Genomic DNA, 16,601 nt, shown 5'->3' on the forward strand with positions numbered 1-16,601 from the left:
CTAGAGAAGCCTTCATTGAATCCTTGATGCAAAGCTAGACAGTAGTGTATTCCTATAGTATTTTGTATATAACTTAATTGTAGTAGTTATTATATTGATATTTCATTATTTTTGTATATCTGAAACATCTACAAATTATGAGCAACTCTAAGATGAAGATAAGGCTGTATAAAAATTATATTCCAACCCTGTAAGAAAGCTTTTGTTTATTTTTTTAAATAACTGACATCATTTAGAATAACGGAGTTCGTGATAATAAAAAGTGGAATGAAATCACATATATGTGTGTGTGTGTGTGTGTATATATATATATATATACACACACACACACACACATATATATACACACACACACATATGTGTGTGTATACATATATATACACACACACACATATATATATTCCAATACTTGTAAGGCGATTGATCAACTTGAGTGTTTTTGTTTTACTGTATTATTTTAATGTTTAATTATTTAGTTTGAGAGAGAGAGAGAAAGCACGTGCCTGTGCACCAGCCGCAGGGGAGAGACAGAGAAAGAGAGAGAATCCCAGGCAGCCTCTGCACTGTCTGCACAGAGCCTGACATGGGACTCGAACTCACTGGCCCTTAACTGACTGAGCCACCCAGGCACCCCTGTTTTATTGTAATTTTAATTGATAATTTTCGTATATACAAAATTCAAAAGTTACAGAAAAGCATTATAAAGTACATCCCTGTGTTCCACTAGCCACCCATTTCTCTTCTCCAGAGACAAGTATGAGCATTTTCCTGTGTATCCTTCAGAAATATACATATCTGTCCGTCTATACATACACTGCGTGTAATATATCCAAGTATTTATTATTTCCCTCTTTTTAAAATACACAGAATGTTCTGAATTTAGTTTTTTACTTCTAAAATATGCATTTTAATTATTTTCATGTTAATAATTAATGAGCTTCTTGATTTTTCTGTTTAGTTGCAAAGTGTTGCATTCTTTAAATGCATCATATTTTTAACCAGTCCACTGCTCATAGATATTTAGGCTGTTGCCAATCTTTTTCTAATGCAAAAAAACAAAACAAAAAAAAACTAAAATGTATAGATATTTCAGTTTTTACTTGTGCAAGGATAACTCAAGGATAAACTCCTAGAATTAAAAATAATAGGTATGTACACAAATTTAGATATTGCCAAATTGCACATCCACCCTATGAGCCCACCAGTTTCTTTATGCCTTTATTAGTGCATCATGTTACCAAACTTTTGGCTCTTTACTAATCTAATAAGTGAAAATATTTTGTTGCTATTGATATTTTTCTCATATTTTGAGTATGGTTGAATATCATTCCATATGCTTAAGAGACATTTATATTTACTATTTTCTGCAGTGTCTGATCCTGTTTGTTGTAGGATTTTTTTTTTACCTCAATACCCAAGGTTCATTGTCTTGCTGCTTCCTAAAATGAAGAGGTGGACACAGAATAAAATGAGCAGCAGGCAGAAGTTTATTAGAGTACAAGACCAGAAAGTATGAATTGTATGAAAGCTCTCTTTGCAGGGACAGGGCGTTCGAAAATGAATGCCTGTGACTATAGGCAGAGGACTTTGTTTTATAGGGTTTTGGTTGGCCCTCCTTTCCCTCCCCCCTTGTTCCTTCTCAGGTTCTACCCTTATGGGATTGCTAACTCTAGGCACTGGGTTGTCCTGATTGGCTGCATTCATTGTGTGAAGAGTCAGACTATGGTCACACTGTCTCATAAGTAGCATAAGCTTTATGATTTACTTATGTTAGGTATTTTGATTGTCAAATTCCTGAGGGGAGCCTGGGGGGGTGGTAGGTGGTGTCTGGTACGTTCTTAAGAGGAACCTTAAGGGGTGCCTGGGTGGTTCATTCGCTTGAGCGTCCAACTTCGGCTCAGGTCATGATCTTGCGTTCTGTGAGTTCGAGCTCCGTGTTGGGCTCTGTGGTGGCAGCTCAGAGCCTGGAGCCTGCTTCGGATTCTGTGTCTCCTTCTCTCTCTGCCCCTCCCCTGCTCATGCGCTGTCTCTCTCTCTCTCTGTCAAAAATAAATAAACATTAAAAAAATAAACATTAAAAAAAGAAGAAGAAGAAAAGACGAAACTTAAGCCTGAGGGAGTTTATTCCTGGTTAGACCCTCCCAGCATCGTTCTAAAATATGGGTCAGTCCCCACCCAGGGACCTCAGATCCTAACCTTTCCTCTCTGCCTGTTGTCCTACCTTTCCCAATCATAAAACCTTTTGTTTGTTTTTTTTTTTCTATTGGTGCATTTTTTAACTGATATGTAGAATTTTTTTATATGTTTATGTGTAAATTGGCCATTCGTCTGTGATAGGAGTTGCTGGTATTTTTCTCTGTTTTTCATTTGTCTTTGACTTTGCTTGTGGTTATTTTACCATGTATGATATTTTACTTTATGTGTCAGGGCTTTTTTTTTAATTGTCTGATGTATTTTCTTTAAAATAATTCTTAGAATGCACTTCTACACTTTTATTAAAAAATCTGTAATTCCTTCTCATTTCTTTGATCATTTATAATATACCAAACTCCCATTTGTATTTGGATCTTTTGGCAATTATGATTACATTTCAAATCCAGCCATCTTTGTGTGCTTTGTGAAGCAAGAGCTGGACCCTGTCAGGATTTCTCCTTTCTCAGTTAGTCCGATGGTGGATTCTATCCCGAAGGCATGATGCTTTCAGGAGGAAGAGACTTCTCATACTGATTCTGGTGTGCTGTTTTTTGGTGCAGGCAGGAGAGGTTCAGGGGCATGAAGCCACAGCAGGAAGTTAAGTTTTACACCATCCTGCAATTTTTTCAGCTACCAGGCAGGCAATTCCTATGGATCCTCTTGGGCCCAGTCGCACCTCCCAGCGAGTTTCGCAGCCATTCTCTGGATAATTTCCCAGAGACCAGTGCTGCCCTACCCACCTCCTCTGGTAAGTTTAACTGCCATGTGATAAACTGTATCAAATGAACCCAGTCTGCCTGCACCCATGGCAAGTTTCGCAACTATTCACAAGTCCACTCCTTCAGACTAGCTTTAGCCTTTGACTCTGGAAAGTTTCTTTGCCCCTGATAGTCTGGTTATATCTGTGGCAGCCAAGGTCTCTCCAGTCATAGCTAAATCCCATCCTTGGGGAGGGAGTGTGAAATTTCCTCTTAAGTTCTTGATTCCTTTCTTGTTCACTTTCCCTCAGACCGGAAGGTAGTCGGTTTTGGTTATTTGTTTGGTTTGCATTAGCTATTTCATAATCCCTTACTGTCCTCTCTTACCCCTTCTAGTCATTAACCACTTTTCACTAATTGACACTTTTTCGGTAAAATTTCCCTTTTCAAATGATCACTATAGTTTCTTTCTAAGTGAATCCTGACTGGTACATTTCTCTCACTGAATTGTCACTTCCTATTCATTTAGGAATTTCTCCATCCGTGTGCTGGTATGTCTTTTACCCATTAGTCTTTTTTCTCAGGAATTTGCCAGCTAATTTTGCTTGTTTATTTATTTTATAGTTTAAAATAAGCTGACAGTTTTATTGGGATTGTGTTAAATTTATTAATCATAAATATATAGAAATTAAATAAAGTTTGAGTAGAAAAAGCTTACCTGCTCATTAGTTCATGTCTTCCTTTTTATCTATATGAAGTTCTCCTCAAATGGATTTGGCAAACACCTTGATATTTCTAAATATTTTAGCTTTCTTTTTGTTATTATAAGTGAACGCATTTCATCATTAAAACTGTATTTTTTCAAGTTTTTATTTAAATTCCAGTTAGTTAACATACTGTATAATATTAGTTTCAGGTGTAACCATTAAAACTTCAAGTGTTGCATGTACTTTTCATAAACTTTTCATATTAACTTCTCTAACCAAACCTTCAGTCCTCCACCTAGAATGTTTTTCCCTGTAGCATGAGCGTATTTCATTTATGTTGTTAAGCACCAATCCTCTTCTAAGGCAGTCTATAATCACTGTTTCTATTGCTCTATATTTACATTAATCTTCAGCCCACTGGAATCTGCAATTTTATTCATCTCAAAGCAAACCGCTCTCATGAGTTTTAACAACATATAATTTCTAACTGCAGAGTTTTTCAATGCTCATGCTTCTTAGGCTATTTTTTCTTTTGATTCCCTAAAATTGACAATACTATCTTTTTTCTTAAAAAGTGTACTTTCTTCCATTGATGTTAACAACACTCAAAACTCTTTTTTCTTATTCCGTCATTATGAATACTCTTTCTCATTAACTTTTGCTGATTTTTCTTCCTTTATCCATTTACTTCTTACTTTTGTTTCTCAGAGTTCTCCTTAATTCTTCAAGTAATTCTTGGAATCTTCTTAAATGCTTCCTGGTTGATTTTATTAACTCTATTGCTTCAGTAATCACCTGTAGAATTCAATGATGTCCTTGTGTATGCATGTGATACCTCATATTTACTGAATACTCACTATGTGGCAGGCAGATAAACCACTGTGTGCTATGGGGCTTACCTATATTATCTCACTTGAGTCTTAGAAGATACACATAAATTAGGTGTTATTATCTCCATCTCTGATTTTTAGAGAAGGAAACCGTGAACTTCACACAGTTTATTAGAGGTGGAGTTGCAATTCAAATATGGATATGAGGCTCCAGAATCTGACCATATAACTACTTTCCTGTACTGCCTCCTACTGTTCTCCAGAGCTCAATGAACTTTTGTAAATAAATATTTAAGCTCATCAAACTCTATAGAGTCAAGATAGAACATGTGAATGGAATTTTTATTTCACAATTTCTCCACTCCTTCTCATGTGTCTTTCAGGGTGGTTAACAACGTTACTGCTGCCCCTACCAAAGCTGAAAATTGTAGCTCCTCATGATTGCCTTCCCATCCATCTCCACAATTTATATAATGTCCCTTGCCCCAGAACTTCTTTCCCATTTACCTCCACTGTTGCTACTTACAGTTAGACCCCATTTAAAATTTACCAGGACTAAAAAATAAAGATAGATGATAGATAGATGATAGATAGATAGATAGGTAAAATTTACCAGGACTATTTGTTGTCCTTTTTAATGTTTTCCTTATGTATATTTTTTCTCATTTCCAGTCTATTAGCCAAATAATGCACAAGTGTTATTATATCCTTCTCCTGTTATAGATTCCCCTGACCCCACCCAAATACTGTAATAGAACAGAATACATTCTAGATTCGTTTACATTACCAACACACCTATTTAAAATGTCCCTTAAAATGAATTTTACACCTTCCCTTCCATTCACTCTTTTCTATAAACATCATCAAATTTAGAATTTACCCTGAACATGCTATGGATAGTCATACACTCTTGTCCCCTCCACAGTTTGTTCCTTTTGCTTAGAATGACTTTCTCTTTCTTTCATGTTTGGAACTCCAAATGTTATTTTTTTTCTCCAAATCTAGTTTAATCCTTGGTATATAGGATTAAGCTATATATTATATATAAGATATATTATATAAGATATACAGAGATATATAAAAGATATATATATAAGATATATATATAAGAGATATATATAAGATATATATATAAGATATATGATAATTTTTTAAAGTTTATGATGCCCATACAATTTTATTAAACTGCAAAGTTTTTGTATGAAGATAGTTAGACTTGCAATACACTATTACTTGTTAGAAGAGGAAATCTCTGTATTTTATAAAGTTTTAAATACTGAAAAACAGAAAGGGACAAAATTTGCATATCACCCTTCTTTCAAAAGGTTTAATTTTTATTATTTGCTTTCCTCTGCTTATTTTTTGCGTAAAGAGCTTGAGTTATTGATTTTAGATATTTTTGTTTTGTAATGTATGTATTAAATGCTATAAATTTCCATTAAGACAATGATTTTACTTTAGAATTATATTTCATTTTCATTTAATTCAAAAATATATCTTTATTTCCCTTGAGATTTCTTCATGTGCTTGTGTGTTATTTAAAAGTATTTCATTCAATTTCTACATATTTGAGAATTTTCCAACTATGTTTCTCATTTTGATTTCTTTAGTTTTTTTTTTTTAAGTTTATTTATTTATTTTGAAAGAGACAGAGACAGCATGAGTGGGAGAGGGGCAGAGAGAGAGTGAGAGACAGACTCCCAAGCAGGCTCCATGCTGCCAGTAGAGAGCCTGATATGGGGCTCAAACTCATGAACCATGAGATCATGATCTGAGCCAAACCCAAGAGTCAAACGCTGAACTGACAGAGCCACCCACCCAGGCCCAGGGCCATCAAAATCTGATTTTGATTTTTAATTTAATTGTACTTTGGTCTGAAAACATAACTGGTATGGTTTCTATTCTTTAAATTTGTTAAGGTGTGTTATATGGCTCATCAGAAGCTTTATCCTGGTGAATGTCACCTATTAAGTTTGAGAAAAAATACATATTCTACCGTTGTTAAATGAAGTAGTTTAGAAAGTCAATAGATTAAGCTGATTTTTATGCTGTTCATGTCATCTATATTTTAACTGTTAATCCAACTATAACATTGGATTTGTCTACTTCTTTTGGTCATTCTTTCAATTTTTGACTCATTTACTTTGACACATTATTTTTAGATTCATACACATGTAGCATTATTCTTCTTAAGAATTGACTCCTTTATCATTATGTAATTGTCCTTTTGTTCCCTTAATCTTTTTGCTTTGAAGTATGCTTTGTTGGGAATTAATATAATCATTCTAGATTATTTTTAAATTAGAGATAGCATAGTTTATCTTTCTCCATCCCTTTACTTTCTGTTTATATATATATATATATATACATACATATATATATATATACATATATATATATACACATATATATATATATACATGTATATATATATACACATATATGTGTATATATATACATGTATATATATATATATATATATATATATATATATAAAATATTTGGGGCAGCTGAGTGCCTCAGTCCGTTAAGTATCCAACTCTTGATTTCAGCTCAGGTTATGATTTCGCAGTTCATGAGTTTGAGCCCCACATCAGGCTCTGAGCTGACAGTGCAGAGCCTGCTTGAGAGTCTCTCTCTCTTTCTCTCTCTGCCCTTCCCCCACTTTCTCTCTCTCTCTTTGAAAGTAAATAAATATATATTTTTAAAAATTTTATTGAAGTATAGTTGACACATATTGTTACTCTATTTTCAGATATACAAGATAGTGATTCAACAACTCTATGTTATGCTATACCTACCACAAGTACAGCTGCCATCTGTCATCATACAGCTATTACAATACCATTAGCTCTATTCCCTATACTGTACTTTTCATCCCCATGGCTTACACATTCCATAGCTGAGGCCCATACTTCCTGCTTCCCTGCACTCTTTTGCCCAGCCTCTCATCCCACTTCCTTCTGGAAACTACCAGTTTGTCTACTTATGGGTTTGTTACTGCTGTTTTTATTTGTTTGTTTTATTTTTTAGATTCCACATATGTGTGAAATTAAATGGCATTCGTCTCTATCTGATTTATTTCACTTAGGATACTACCCTCTAGATCCATACATGTTATTGCAAATCACAAGATCTCATTCTTTTTTATGGCTGAACAATAGTCTATTATATACATATACATATACATATGTATATAGTCTTTATATATGCATATACACATATGTGTATACATTCTTTATCCATTCATCTATCTATTCATCTATCCATCCATTCATTCTGGCACTTAGAATATACAACAGGGAAAAGGCGGTCTCTTCAAAAATGATGGTGGGAAAACTGGACAGCTATGTGCAACAGAAGGAAACTGGATTACTTTCTTATACCATACACAAAAATAAGCTTAAAATGTATTAAAGATCTAAATGTGAAACCTAAAAGCATAAAACTCTTAGAAGAAAACATTGAACATAGTCTCTTTGACATTGGCTTTGGCAACATTTGTCTAGTTATGTTTCCTTAGGCAAGGGAAACAAAAACAAAAATAAACTATTGGGGCTACACCAAAATAAAAATGTTTTATACAGTGAAAGAAACCATCAACAACAAAAAAAAGGAAACCTACTGAATCAGAGAAGATATTAGCAAACAATACATGCAATAAGGGGTTAATATCCAAAATATATAAAGAACTTATACAACTCAACACCAAAAAATAATCCAAATACTTCAATTAAGAAATGGGAAGAGCACTCAAACAGACATTTTCCCAAAGAACACATAAAAATGGCCAACAGCACATAAAAAGTTGCTCAGTATCACTAATCATCAGGGAAATGCAAATCAAAACCACATCACCTTACACCTGTCAGAATGGCTAGTATTGAAAGGAAGGAAGGAAAGAGGAAGGAAGGAAGGAAGGAGGGCAGGAAGGAAGGAAGGAAAAGAAAGGAAGGAAGAAAGAAAGAAAGAAAGAAAGAAAGAAAGAAAGAAAGAAAGAAAACCAAACAGGTGTTGCTGAAGATGTGGAGAAAAAAAAGGAAACTTCATACACTATTGATAGGAATGTAAATTGGTGCAGCCACTGTAGAAAACGGTATGAGAGTTCCTCAAAAAATTAAAAATAGAAATACCATATGAACTTGTAATCTAATACTGAATATTTACCCTAAGAAAATGAAAGTATAAGTTGAAAAGATATATGCACTATGTTTATTGCAGCATTGTTTACAATAGCCAAGATATGGAAGTAATCCATGACTTTACTTTCAATCTATCTGAGTCATTTTTATTTAAAATACATTTCTTATAAGTAAAATATCATTCAGTCTTCTTTTTTTCTTTAGCCATTCTGACACTCTGTCTTTTAATTTGTGTACTTTGACCATTAACATTAAAATGATTATTGATATAGTTGGATTAATATACACTATATTCATAATTGATTTCCACTTTGCATTTGTTTTTTGTTTCTTGGTTATTAATTTTTTACCTTTTTTTCTGGTTTTAACTGAACACTTTTGACTCCATTTTCTCTCCATTCTTACTATACCAATTATACTTCTTTCTTTAGTTTTTTTTTTTTAAGTGGTGCCCTAGAGTTTGTACTATGCATTTATAACTAATCCAAATCTACCTTCAGTTAATACTATACTGATTCATAATATGCAGGTAACTTACAGCAAAGTATTCCTATTCCCTGTCTATCCTTTATAATATTACTGGCATTTATTGTACTTATTTATATGCTATAATAATCTAATACATTGTTGACATTATCACCTTGAATAAATAGTTATTGATTAGATCATATGGGAATAATAAAAATAAAAATTTCATTTTGCTTTCAGTTATTACTTCTCTGATGCTCTTCTGTTTTTATGTAGATAAGAGTTACTGACTAATATCATTTTCCTTCCTCTCTTAAGAATATCTTTTAATATTTCTTTCAAGGCAGTTGTACTGGCAACAAATTCACTCAATTTTGTTCGTCTAAGAAAGTCTTCTTTCTACTTCACTCTTGAAGGATAATTTAACTGGATACAAAAACTTTAAGTTGGAAGTTCAACAAGTTGGAAGTTCAACAAATGATGCTGGAAAAATCGGACATCCCTACCAAAAAAAAAAAAAATCTAGATACAGACCTTACACTTGACATAGGAACTCCTTGAAAATGGACCCTACACTTAAATGTGAAATGCAAAACTACACAATTTCTAGAAGATAACATAGAAGAAAGGCTAAGTGATCCTGAGTTTCATGATGACCTTTAAAATATAAATAAAACACAATCCATGAAAGAAAAACTGAACAATTGAACTTCATTAAAATGAATAAATTCTGCTCTGTAAAACACTATGTTAAGAGAATGAAAAGAAAAGCCATAGAATGGGAGAAAATACTTGCAAACTACATATCTGATAAAGCAATTGTATGAAAAATATACAAATAAATCTTAAAACTCAACAAAAGAAAACAAACAGCTCAATTTAAAAACTGAGTACATTATCTGAATGAATCTCTCACCAAGGAAGATATACACATGGAACATGAACACAAATGGATGTTCAACATCATTTGTCATTTAGAAGATGTAAATTAAAAGAACAATAAGATATTACTCCATATCTCGTAGAATGGCTAAAAAGATAAAAACTGACAAGACCAATTACTAATGAGAATATGGAACAACATTCATTAATGGTGGGACTGTAAAAGAGCACAGTCACTTTGGCAGTTTCTTACAAACATAAACATAGTCTTACCATGTAATACAGTAATAAAACTTTGTTTTACACCCTCCTACTCATCACAGGTTGTGGGAGGGATCTCTGCCCTAGGAATATAGGAATGACCAAACATATAATGTCCAACATGGCCATGATATTGGCAACAGTTTATTAATTACATATAGTATCTTCCTCAGAAGATACAATATTCCTTGCTGGGCTACATGGGGTTGTTACTGACTGAACTGTGTTCTCCCAAAATTCATATTTGAAGCCCTAACACCTAGAACCTCAGAATGTAGCTGTATATGGAGATAGGTCCTTTAAAACAGTGATTAAGTTAAAATGAAGTTGTTGGAGTGGGTCCTAATCCAATATGACTGATGCCTTTATAAGAAAATTTGGACACATAAAGAAACATCAGGGATGCATATGCACAGGAAAAGACCATGTGAGGACACAGTGAGAAGATAGCCATCTACAAGTCAAAAAGACAGGCTTTCGTAAGAAACCAACCTGCTGGCACTTGATCTTAGACATCCAACCTAGAGAACTATGAGAAAATAAGTATTTGTTGTTTAAGCCATTCATTCAGTGGTACTTTTTATAGCAGTCCTAGCAAACTAATATAGGGGTTATACACTGAAACAGAATGAACCAGCAGAAGCTATGAGTGGCAAGCATTTTGATACCAAGAGTATGATGTGATCTCTTGTTCCCATGGGGTTAGCTTGTTTGAATTATTCTGCAGGCTAGCAGGGAACTGAATCTTGCTACTCATGGATAAACAGGAACTATGACTGCTCCAGGTCAGTTATTTCTCTGGGAGAAAGGACGGTTATTTCTCTGGGAGACCTTACCTGTGGAAACAGGGTGGGGAAGGGAATTTGTGGTTTGTTTATTTGAAACTCTTCCAAGTTTACTAGATGTGAAGGAAATATGTAATACTGAACCTTGATTTTGGCCTTACGAAACATATTTCTATGTATTTATAGAAATCATTTGAAAACCCATGTGCACACAAATACCTGGATGTAAATATTGTAGCACCTTTATTCATAATCACCAAAACTTGAAGCAACTATGATGTACTTCAATAGGTGAATCAATAAAGAAACTGTAGCTCATCAATACAACGAAATACTATTCACTGCCATGAAGCAATGAATTAATCAAATACTTAATCAAATGAATTAATGCAAAGACATGTAAGTATTTTAATGCATATTGGCTAAGTTATAGAAAACAGTTTGAAAGACTTCATGCTATATGTTTTCATTTATATGACATTCTGAAAATGACACAACTGTACAGATGATAAATAGATTAGTGTTTATCCATGTTTGGCAACAGTGGGTGCTGAATAGGTGAGGCATTTGAGATATTTTAAGGTGGTAAACCCTGTATGATACTGTAACTGCCTATACATATCACTATGCATTTGTCAAATCTCATAGAGGTTTAAAGCATGAAGAATGAATTTTAATGTACAAAAATTTAAAAATATATACATATTTAGGAGAATGGGAGGTCCTAGGCTAGAATGAAGAATGTGATAAAATTGTCTAATTAATAAAAAGGAATGAAATGACCTCACTGTGAAGAGTAGGAGAATACATTGCTAATCTATGTAATTTGGAATGGAGTTTGCGAGATTAAACTAAAAATGAACTACACATAAGCATATACTCTTGTTGATTAGATCACTTCCTGTTGATGCACAGATTTCAATGCTGACACCTCTGTACATACACAGTAGAACCAAAAGTAAGTAGATGGAGGATGGTGAGAGATAGGTTTCTTACTGGTGAGTGTTAGGTTACAGATAAGTGAGGGGAAAAGACTAGAATCATCCTTGTAGATATAGATTAGAACTGGAGATATCAATATGAACATATGTTTATCTTAATATAGATGCAGATGGTTACATGCAGAAATATTTATCAGTGTGTGTATGTGTATGGATGAGTATTCAATTCCTTGTTTTGTCAGCTGAGCCTAAAAGCAAGGGCACCCCAGTGGTAATGAACACAGCTAACACCCCAAATGGAGATTTCTTTTTTTTAAATCTTTTTAATGTTTATTTATTTTTAAGAGACAGAGCATGAGTGGGGGAGGGGCAGAGAGACAGGGAGACACAGAATCTGAGGCAGGCTCCAGGTTCTGAGTTGTCAGCACAGAGCCCGATGTGGGCCTTGAACTCAAATACCATGAGAACATGACCTGAGCTGAAGTCAGATGCTTAACAGACTGAGCCACCCAGGCACTTCCAAATGGAGACTTCTAATACCATTCTACAATAAAAGGACTAGAGCTCCTCGGAAAATGGCTGATTCTAGAACTGAGGCAAAAATATAAAAGAAAAAATATCTTCTAGTGACAGAAAGTAGTGATCTCATACACACGCACGCACACACACACACACACACACACACTGATGGTGATATATCAGAGGTCATAGATCAGAGGTCATAGGAGACAACTGGCCAGTCCTGGAACAATTTATGCAACAAAATTAATTATGTGGTATTAGATTATAACCCAAAACAAAATAAATATCCATGAATCCAAAATGATATAAATAAATTATTGAATAAATAAATATATGTGGGAAATCGGACAAATCTGCCTGCAGAATTATAAATAATATATGTAAATACTCTGTCTTCAAAGAGCTGGATCATAACTTCCATTCCTTAAATATGAGCTGTATAAAAACTTCCTTCCAAAAACTACAAAATTGTAAGACAGTGGGAGGGGGGAGGAGTCAAGGAGAAGAGGACATAGACTAACTTCACACTGGAGAAATCTGGCAAATACTGCCTCCACAAGTGATCAAGGTAACAGCAAGAGTTGTAAATCATGGTGATAATACATAACCTTGGTATTTTGAGCTATCTCAAATTGAGATATAATATTTTGAGACATTGTACTTCATTGTACCTCAGTCCAATCGTGAGAAAAACACCAGAAAAATATTAACTGATAGATGTTCTCTAAAATACCTGACCAGTACTCTTCGAAACTGCTAAAGTCATCAAAAACAAGGAAAATCTGAGGAACTGTCACAGACAAGAGGAGCATAAGGAAGTGTGCTGACTAAATGTCATACCCTGGAAGGAACATGGAACAGTAAAAAGGCATTAGTTAATGACTAAAGAAATATGAATAAAGTATACATATCAGTTAATAATAATGCATCAATATTTTCCATTAATTTTGAGAAATGTTCCATACTGGTATGACATATTAATAAAATGGGAAATTTGGTGTGGAGCATCTCCTCACTCTGTATATTATCCTTGCCATTTTTTTGTTAATTTTGAGCTATCCTAAAATAAATAATTCATTTATTCTACTCCTGAAAGCAATATTATACTCTATGGTAACTATATAGAATTTAAATAAAAATTTGAAAAAAATGCAATCAAAGGGCAGAAGGAAAACAAAGACAAAAACAAACAAACAAACAAACACAAGACAATAACCTTATATATACTACTTTCTTGTTCTGTTAATACTTTTCACTTAGTAGTTCTTCATAATATTTTTCCATAATGGTATTCTCCTTCAACATCACCTCTGTGTTGTATATGAACATATGTTAAAATCATACATAAATCCCTACTATCCAAAGCAGTCTACATATTCAGTGAAATTCCTGTCAAAATCCCAATGGCATTTTTTGCAGAAATAGAAAAATTAATCCTAAAATTCATATAGAATCTCAAAGGATAGTGAATAACCAACACAATTTTTAAAAAGAAGCACAAACTTGGAGATTTCACACTTCCTGATTTCAAAATATATTACAAAGCTACAGTAATCAAAACAGTGTGCTGGCATAGACAGTCAAACAGATCAATGGACTAGACTAGAGCAGTTGGAAATAAACCATAGCATATATAGTCAAATGGTCACCAAGTGTCTATAAGGGTAGCAAAATCAATAAATGGGAAAAGAAAAGTCACTTTAACAAATAGTGTTGGGAAAATTAAATATCCACATGCAAAAGAATGTAGTTGGGTCCTTGTCTTACACCATATACAAAGAATAACTCAAAATTGATTAATGACCTAAATGTAAGACCTAAAACTGTAAAAGTCCTATGAGAAAATATAGGGGAAAAGCTTCATGACATTGGGTTTGGAAATGATTCTTGGCTATGACACCAAATGCACAGGCAACAAAAGCAAAATTAGACATATGTGAAAAAAAAATGGAAGAAAATATTTTCAAATGTGTATTATATATCTGAAAAGTACTACCATCCAGAATATATAAAGAACTTCTCCATTTAACAACAAAAAATAAAATAACTTGATTAAAAAATAGGCAAGGGACTTGAATGTACACCTCTCTAAAGATGATGTGCAAATGTGCAACAATCATATGAAAAAATTATCAATATTACAAGTGATTTGGGAAATTAAAATCAAAACCACAATGAAATATCACTTCACAATGATTAGTAGACAATTTTCAAAAAATAAAAAAGAAAGAAAGAAAAATAAAAGAAAAAAAGGAAAAAAAAATGAAAGTAACAAGTGTTGGCAAGGATGTAGAGAAATTGGAATTCTTGTGTACTATTGGTACTACTGCAAAATGGTGCAACTACTATGGAAAATAGTATGGAGGTTCTTCAAAAATATTGAAAGTAGAACTACCATATGATCCAACAATTCCATGTGTCTGTATATATTCAAAAAAATTAAAAACAGGGTCTCAAAAGGATATGTGCACACCTATGTTGATAGCAGCACCATTAACAATAGCTGAGATGTGAAAACAATTCAAATGTCTATGGGCAAAGGAATGAATAAACAAATTGTGAATGGAATAATATTCAGCCTTAAAAAGAAGAAAAAAACATTCTGGTATATATTACAACATAGATAAATGCTGAAGACAATACACTAAGTAAAATAAGCCAAGCAGGAAACAATTCCATTTACATGAGGTACCTACATAAATTGATAGAAACAGAACAGGATGGTGGTGACCAGAGGCTGGGAGGAGAGGTTAAGGGGGGATTGTTGTTTAATGGGTATGGAGTTTCATATTTTCAAGATGAAAAAGTTCTGTAGATCTTTTTCACTATAATGTGAATATACTTGACACTATTGAAATGTACACTTAAAAAGAGCTAAGATAGTAAATTTCATGTTATGTGATTTTTACAACAATAAAAAAGAAAAACATATACCATACACAGAATGTTATAAGATTCATATTTCTGCTTCCTCTCCCTGAAGAAATGGAGAAAACATGAGAATCATTGATCCAAAACACAATTTTAATAGCTAATTCATAATAGATACATGCATGTTACTTAATGCACTTACCTGTAACTTGATTTTTAAACTATTTGTGTTTTTCCTTTTGTAAATTTTCATTGTTTGTTATAAATTATTCATTTGTGAACATGGTGGTAGGTTAGACACCTCTCTAAACATATACATAAATGTGTAAATTTATTTGTAAATTTATTTGGTAACTAAAATATGCTTAAGACATATCATTTCCCACAGCCATATTATCATTTATTCTATAGTCACTAGTGATAGCATTAGCTAGTGAAAAGTTATGTTTTACATTAGCACAGTCATTATTTTCAAAACTCCATAATATAGTATGCAGACATTTAAGCTGTTGCTTATATTTTAGGATATGACTTGTTCTTTAAGTTTTACATTATTTTCCCATATTTGAGAATTTTTTAAAATTACTAAAGAGGAAGAAGAAAACTGAAAGTATGTATTGAAACTACTGTAACAGACCATTCACTCTTTTTACCATTGACATTTTAGAAAAGTGACATCGATATACTGAAGCAAACACATACTCTACATTCTTCATATATTTATGTTATGATAAAGAAAGTTAATCTTTGAAAATAGATCAATTACTCCTTCGAATATAATGTAAATGTTGAATTCATTTTGGACATTAGTTCACTTTCTTTTAGTTGCATTTAGTGAATCTCCTCAATTCTTTAATTATGTTTTAATAATCAGTTGTAACCATTTCACATCTTATTCATTGAATATGACAAGGTTAACTTATGACACGGTTCACTAAATTTTTTAAGAGATTTCAACATTTTTCACTGAAATCTTTACTTGCAATCAGAAAAGTTGACTTTGGATTAATACTTGCTATAAAATGTTGTAGATAAGTAGGATATTTTCATAATTTTTAAGATAGTAGTGCTATGAAAAACTTCTTAGGGTCATATTTTCATAAGTCTGAAAATGTACTCAGCTATGATTGAATATACATGGAAAATGCATAACATTTTAATTTTGAAATGTTGGGGAGTATCACTAAAGCCTTTATTGCCAAATCGGAAGTTGTTTTATATTAAAAACTATAAATATATTAAAAACACCAAGAGAAAACAAATCCAAAAAATAAACACAAAACGAAAAACACTGAGAGAAT

The sequence above is a fragment of the Felis catus genome, chromosome B1, assembly GCF_018350175.1.
Source record: "Felis catus isolate Fca126 chromosome B1, F.catus_Fca126_mat1.0, whole genome shotgun sequence".
Lineage (NCBI taxonomy): Eukaryota > Metazoa > Chordata > Mammalia > Carnivora > Felidae > Felis > Felis catus.